At 44.1% G+C, this 5,647-nt stretch overlaps 1 non-coding gene across 1 annotated transcript; it reads right to left on the bottom strand.

Annotated features, from left to right (window-relative positions):
- Positions 1-3,773: 3,773 nt before the first annotated feature.
- LOC145351238 (U6 spliceosomal RNA) lies at positions 3,774-3,878 on the bottom strand. The gene has a single exon (XR_013888357.1). It is a non-coding gene; the product is annotated as a U6 spliceosomal RNA (small nuclear RNA).
- Between the last annotated feature and the right edge of the window lie 1,769 nt (positions 3,879-5,647).

Here is a 5,647-nt window from a genome sequence, read left to right as displayed (position 1 = left end):
ACATGATCGTTGCAGGCTTGGTGGGTTGAAGGGCCTGTTCCTGTGCTATACTGTTCTCTACTGTGCCTGACCCTTCAGCTAAGGGGATCAGTTGCTCCTTATCCATTCTGTTCCTTCATGATATACACCTCGATCAGGTCATCTCTCAGTCTTCTCTGCTCCAATGAAAACAACCCAAGCTGCTCCAACCATCCCTTGTAATTTAAATGTTCCATCCCAGACAGCATCCTGGTGAATCTCCTCTGTACCACCTCCAGTGCAATCACATCCTTCCTATAATGCGGCGACCAAAACTGCACAAGTACTCCAGCTGTGGCCCTACCCAAGTTCTGTATAACTAGTCCCTGCTTTTGTAATCTATGTCTTGATTGATAAAGGCCCATATCCCTTTTTCACCATCCTACTGACATGCCCTTCCACCTTCAGAGATCTATGGCAAACACACCAGTGTCCCCTTGTTCCACAGAACTTCCTTGTGTCGTGCCATTTATTGAATACTTCCTTGTCAAATTACTCCTTCCAAAATGTATCACCTCACACTTTTAAGAGTTAAATTCCATGCTCCACTTATCTATCCACTTAACTATTCCATCTATATCTTCTTATAGCTCAAGACACTCAGCCTCACTGTTAACCACTGGCCAGGCTTTGTGTCATTCGCAAACCTATTAATTTTACCCCCAACATAGTCATCTATGTTGTTTCTGTAAATGATGAATAATAGGGAACCCAGCCCTGTGGTATGCCACTGGCCCTTTAAAGTTTTTAAGTTTATTTATTAGAGTCACAAGTAGGCTTACATTATCACTACAGTGAAGTCTAGGAATAATGTAGATAGTTTGCTTCAAGTAATATAGGGCAGGCTAAACCGTGCTTTCCTGAAAGCTTCCTCTGAACAGATTTATTTTGTTACAGATTGCCACCAATAGGACATTGGACTCGGATGGACAGGTTTCTGGTCTTCCAGGGAAGCAGTGATATGAGAAATAGACAGGAAAGTGGAATTGAAACCAAAGATCAGTGATGATTCTGTTGAATGGGGGAGCAGGCGGAGGTAGGCATAGAGTCTATTCCTATGTGACATTCTACACACTTACCCTCCATAGTACGAACTCCAGCCACAGATGCCAATTTGATACATTAAGGGGCATTGTAGTGTCAACAAATGGAAACAAGTGAGCCCAATTTCACTCACCCCATCACTGTTCTTCTAACATCAAGGAATGCTATGAGGAATAAGTTAATAAGAAATTTGAGCCTATAATTTCCCTGACCTTTTAAGGCTTTAGCAAAAAAAGGTTAACGATGCAATTTTCCCAAAGTTTCTCAGCATGCAGGATCAGGCAGGAAAGGCGGTGTCAAACTCGCTGGTTTCACAGACGCTTTTCCTCACCTGATGTAACAGCAGTGTGTGAAATTTCAAAGTGTTAGTGAGGATCATCCAGCCAGCTGGACAGGTGGGGCCTAAATACATTGGCAATGCCAGCATTCTGAAATCGGGGTGCCCCAATCTCAAAGTTAAGTTTAGGGATCCTTCCCCAGTGGACATCTGGAACACCATCCCCCAGTAGAGGGACAAGGATAATATCGCCCAACACCCACACGCAAAAAAGGGACCATCCTCAATGGAAGAAGGTTGGCCCCCGCCTTGCATGTGCCAGTGCCCCTTGGCATTACTAGAGACACTGCTGGGCACTGCTAAGTTTCCAGGAGGGCACTGTCCAGACTTGCCCCTCAAACCCAGTGAACCATCAGGTACTTCTACATCCCATATGTGATCATCACGCTGGTTTTTGCTTTTGAAAAGGAGTAGTGATTTGTGCCGTTGTGACACCACGATGCTGGGGTAGGGGAGTTGGGCTGTGGTCGCATGCTATGGCGTCAAGCCTTTTACCATATTTTAACAAAAACAAAGAACAAAGAACAACACAGCACGGGAAACAGGCCCTACGGCCCAACGAGACCGCGCCGCCATTTTAACATTGTGAGTGCCCTCTTCTACCTATGACTTTAGTCTACGCCTATTGGGGAAGATTGAGGGAAGACTAATTTAGGGACAATTTGTTAACACCATTTTAATGTATTAATGTAAAGAAATCAGGTTAACCATCAATGTTACCAGTGGGGGGTGTGGAATATCTCAAACTGAGATCTCACCAGCGCAAAACCCATTTTTGGCCACTTGCGAGATTTAACGGCCATTACAGGGTTTGCAGCCACGGCTGACAGGGCAGCTAGATTGCGGCCCAACTTGTTCACTCACCTATACAACCTGTCAGAAAAATGAGTTTGAGTTGTGTAATTAGTTAGAAATTGAATTCATTAATGCATAGGCCATTTAAAACACCAGGATATTGGGCATACAGAATTCCCCTGACATGATGAGGGGTCATCAAGTTAGCTACTGGTTTGCAATTACTATTCTTTTGCAAAGATGTCAAGTTTAGCTATCAGCAGTTAATTAATGTTTTATTTATCCAGGATGTTGGAAAGAAGATTCTATAGTAATTTGCCTTCCAGGTGGAAAAAGTAGACTCTGAAGTGTAGGGAACATACACGGTAAACCTCGTAACTAACTGATACGTAAGAATGATGTGCGCTAAGAGGAAGGAAGTAAAGGGGAGAAGAGTGAACCGCATTTTGCAGTTTGTCTAACCTCAGAGGAGTAGCAGGCAACTGTTATTTTGCTTCTTAAGGAGACAGATAGTCATTTCGGACCATTAGTCAGTTCAGTAATGCAGCATCCAGACTCATTAATATCTTCCACATCCTCTAACACTGTTAACACTCTGCCCTAATAGCTTTTCCTTTGCTCTGTGTGCTCTTTGTAAGTGATCTGCCAGGGGAGAAGAAGAGGAAAGTTGCAGGGATAAATGTCTGTCAAATTCAAAATTGCGATAGATTAATTCCTCCAAATTTTAATAAATTGAGGAAAGTTGGAAGAGAAAAAGCTATTTTGTAATTTGAGCACAGAGCAGTAACATCATTAATCTATTTATAATTACACAACATTTTTTGTAAAAGCTTAATTTTTGTGAGGTGAAGACATTTTAAAAATTTAAATTTTGCTTATTTTTCTATTTACACTTTTAATCACGGAAAAAATACAGGAGACTGGGTGGGAGTTGGGATTGCGGGATGGGTGGGTGGGGGTTGCATTTGCCAGTGTTGGGGGGGCGGTAAATTATGAGATCGGGACTGCTGGGGAGGGGGAGATGAGGAGGTGTGAGGCTGACCCAGACACATTCGGGGGGCCAGCGATCGGGCCATGGGGTGGTTGTATGGCCAGCGATGGGAGAGTTTGCTGTGCTGGCCACCAACTGGGAGGCTGGCAGTGCAGGGCTACTGCACATGCAGTGATTTCAGTGCTGACAGATCGGTGCTCACTCAGTGCCATGCTGCCAGCCTCTCCAGCAGCAATAGGCTCCACTCCCTGATTTTTAGCATGATTCGCAGTGCACAGAGTGTGGGAGATTCATTTTGAAAGTCCTGCTGAAAAAAGCAGTGAGATTTACTTCAGTTTTTACGTGAATTCGACACTTAGAATTCTTTTGGGAGAATCACCCTCTAACCTCCCAAGATAAAAATCACAGGGATATTAAAAGCAAGTTGTGCCTTTTTCAATTTCTATGAACACTTTTGTTTATTAATCATAAATATCAGAGATGGAGATAAAAGTTTGTTTGAATGATAACAAATCATCCAATAAAATGAGAAAATGTTTAATTAGTTTTCCAGTTAGCTGTGGTAAGGTGAGGTCCTCCTAGTTTTTTTAAAATATGAAACGCTTCATGATTTTGCATGTCATCCTTGTGCACGGGCCATACTAATCTTCTCTGTATCGTTCCAATTTTAGTATATGTGCTGCCAAAGCCGACTTGTTAAGCATGACAGGTGACCAGTGTAGAGCGAATGAAGACTGGATGTCATGTGGTGAAATTTTCAGGCCAAGTCCAGACCGAATTGACCACAACCTTCCCAAATTGTGAGAAATTGGCTCCATTGAAATGTCATTTTAGCACAAATTGCAAATTCCCCCTTAACACTCAAGCTGCTTGTAAAAACTAGCAGGTTTGGTGATCCAAAGTTATTGAAACTATATTTAAAGGGGCAGTGAACTGCAGATAATTGAGTCACAGGTATAAACACAAAGTGTATTGGGGGGAAAAGGCAGTGGTCAAAAAAATAGTCAAGAAGCTGAATTTTCATCACAGGGGCAGAAGAAAGGAGAGAGTTTGTTTTTAAGGTCAGAGACCTATCTCTGCTAGGAAACTGATAGGTGTAGGAGAATGCTTTAAAATGGCGGCGCAGGCTCGTTGGGCTGAAGGGGCTGTTTCCCGTGCCGGGTTGTTCTTTGTTCTTTGATCTTAAAGTTAAGACTCTTATATACGTAAGTCCTTAATTGATATGTTAATGAGTTTCCTGTTTACTTAGCGCCAATGGAAAGTGGCCAGATGAAGTGTAGATTGATTACTGAAGATTGTATGGGAGAGGAAGGAGCTTCTTTCTGAGAGGGTGACAACAGGGGCATTACTCCCTTCAGCAGTATCTCTCTCTTCCTCCTCCCCTCTCAGCTCCCTTTCTCCTGATCCCCCTTGGATGTGTAATCTTCTTCTTTCAGACCCTTGCCATTCTCCAGCTTCACACCTCGCTGGAGAGCTGTGTTATGGAGAGGGCAATGACCTACGCCTTTAGAAGAGGGTATCAGAGGGCACCAGAATCATATCTTCTGAAGCCCAACAGCCTGCACAATGCTTCTCCTAGTGAGCAGGAGGATTTGTCTGTATCACCTCTGGGCCCCTATGCCTTTATCTGGGATCTCTAGATGGGTGAGTAGCTGTGTTTTTTTTTTAATGTTAGGATCCATCTTCAGTGGGCTGGAGTGAATGAGGCAGTGTGGAAAAACTGAGGATGAAGGAGTCACTGACAGCTACCAGGAAAGCAAGCTCATTGCCGGAGGAAGTTCTTGTCATGGCTGCAAACCAGTTGAAAGAGCGAGGGGAGTGAAAGCACCATAAGCAAACTTGTGCAGGGTTGGGCTGGAGAGGATCTTTGTTCAAAGACACTCTGCAAAGTGGACAGACCTGGCAGTGGTAAAGTGGGACCAGCTGGAAGTCAGTCCAGCCTTTGCTACCAACACCACCTCCTCCACTGCAACTGCATCCCACAATGTTTCTCCGACCATTATTTACCTCAGGCTGAGATCCCACAATGTTCCTGGGCCTTGGGTGGGTGTTTTACCAAGAGCTACTATCTCCCCAGTGGCACTGAGCTTCTGGCCAGCAGCAGCTCTTAGCAGGTGGGGCTTCAGCCCCTGGGGTCCAGTGAAGGACCCCTACAGTCTAGTTAAATGCCTGAGTGGCACTGAATTCAGTGGACCTTTTTAAAAAGAGGTGACATTGGGTTCTGCCAGCTCAGCAACCCGAAGGTGAGAACCTCATCGCCTCCATTAAATCCAGGCTAGAGAATACAGGTGAATGCATCTGTTGTGTTTCTAATTTTCCCTTTACCTTCAAACTTCCGTCTTTGACTTCTCCATCTTCACTTCTGAGAATAAATATCCATAAGCCCATTGACTCCCACAGCTACCTCAACTGCATTTCCTCACATCATGCTTCCTGAAAGGACTCTATTCCATTCTCCCAGT

The sequence above is a fragment of the Carcharhinus amblyrhynchos genome, chromosome 12 (genome assembly GCF_965287045.1).
Source record: "Carcharhinus amblyrhynchos chromosome 12, sCarAmb.v2.hapA, whole genome shotgun sequence".
Lineage (NCBI taxonomy): Eukaryota > Metazoa > Chordata > Chondrichthyes > Carcharhiniformes > Carcharhinidae > Carcharhinus > Carcharhinus amblyrhynchos.
Note: the sequence above shows the minus strand (reverse complement) of the source record. Positions and strands in the feature narration are given on the sequence as shown.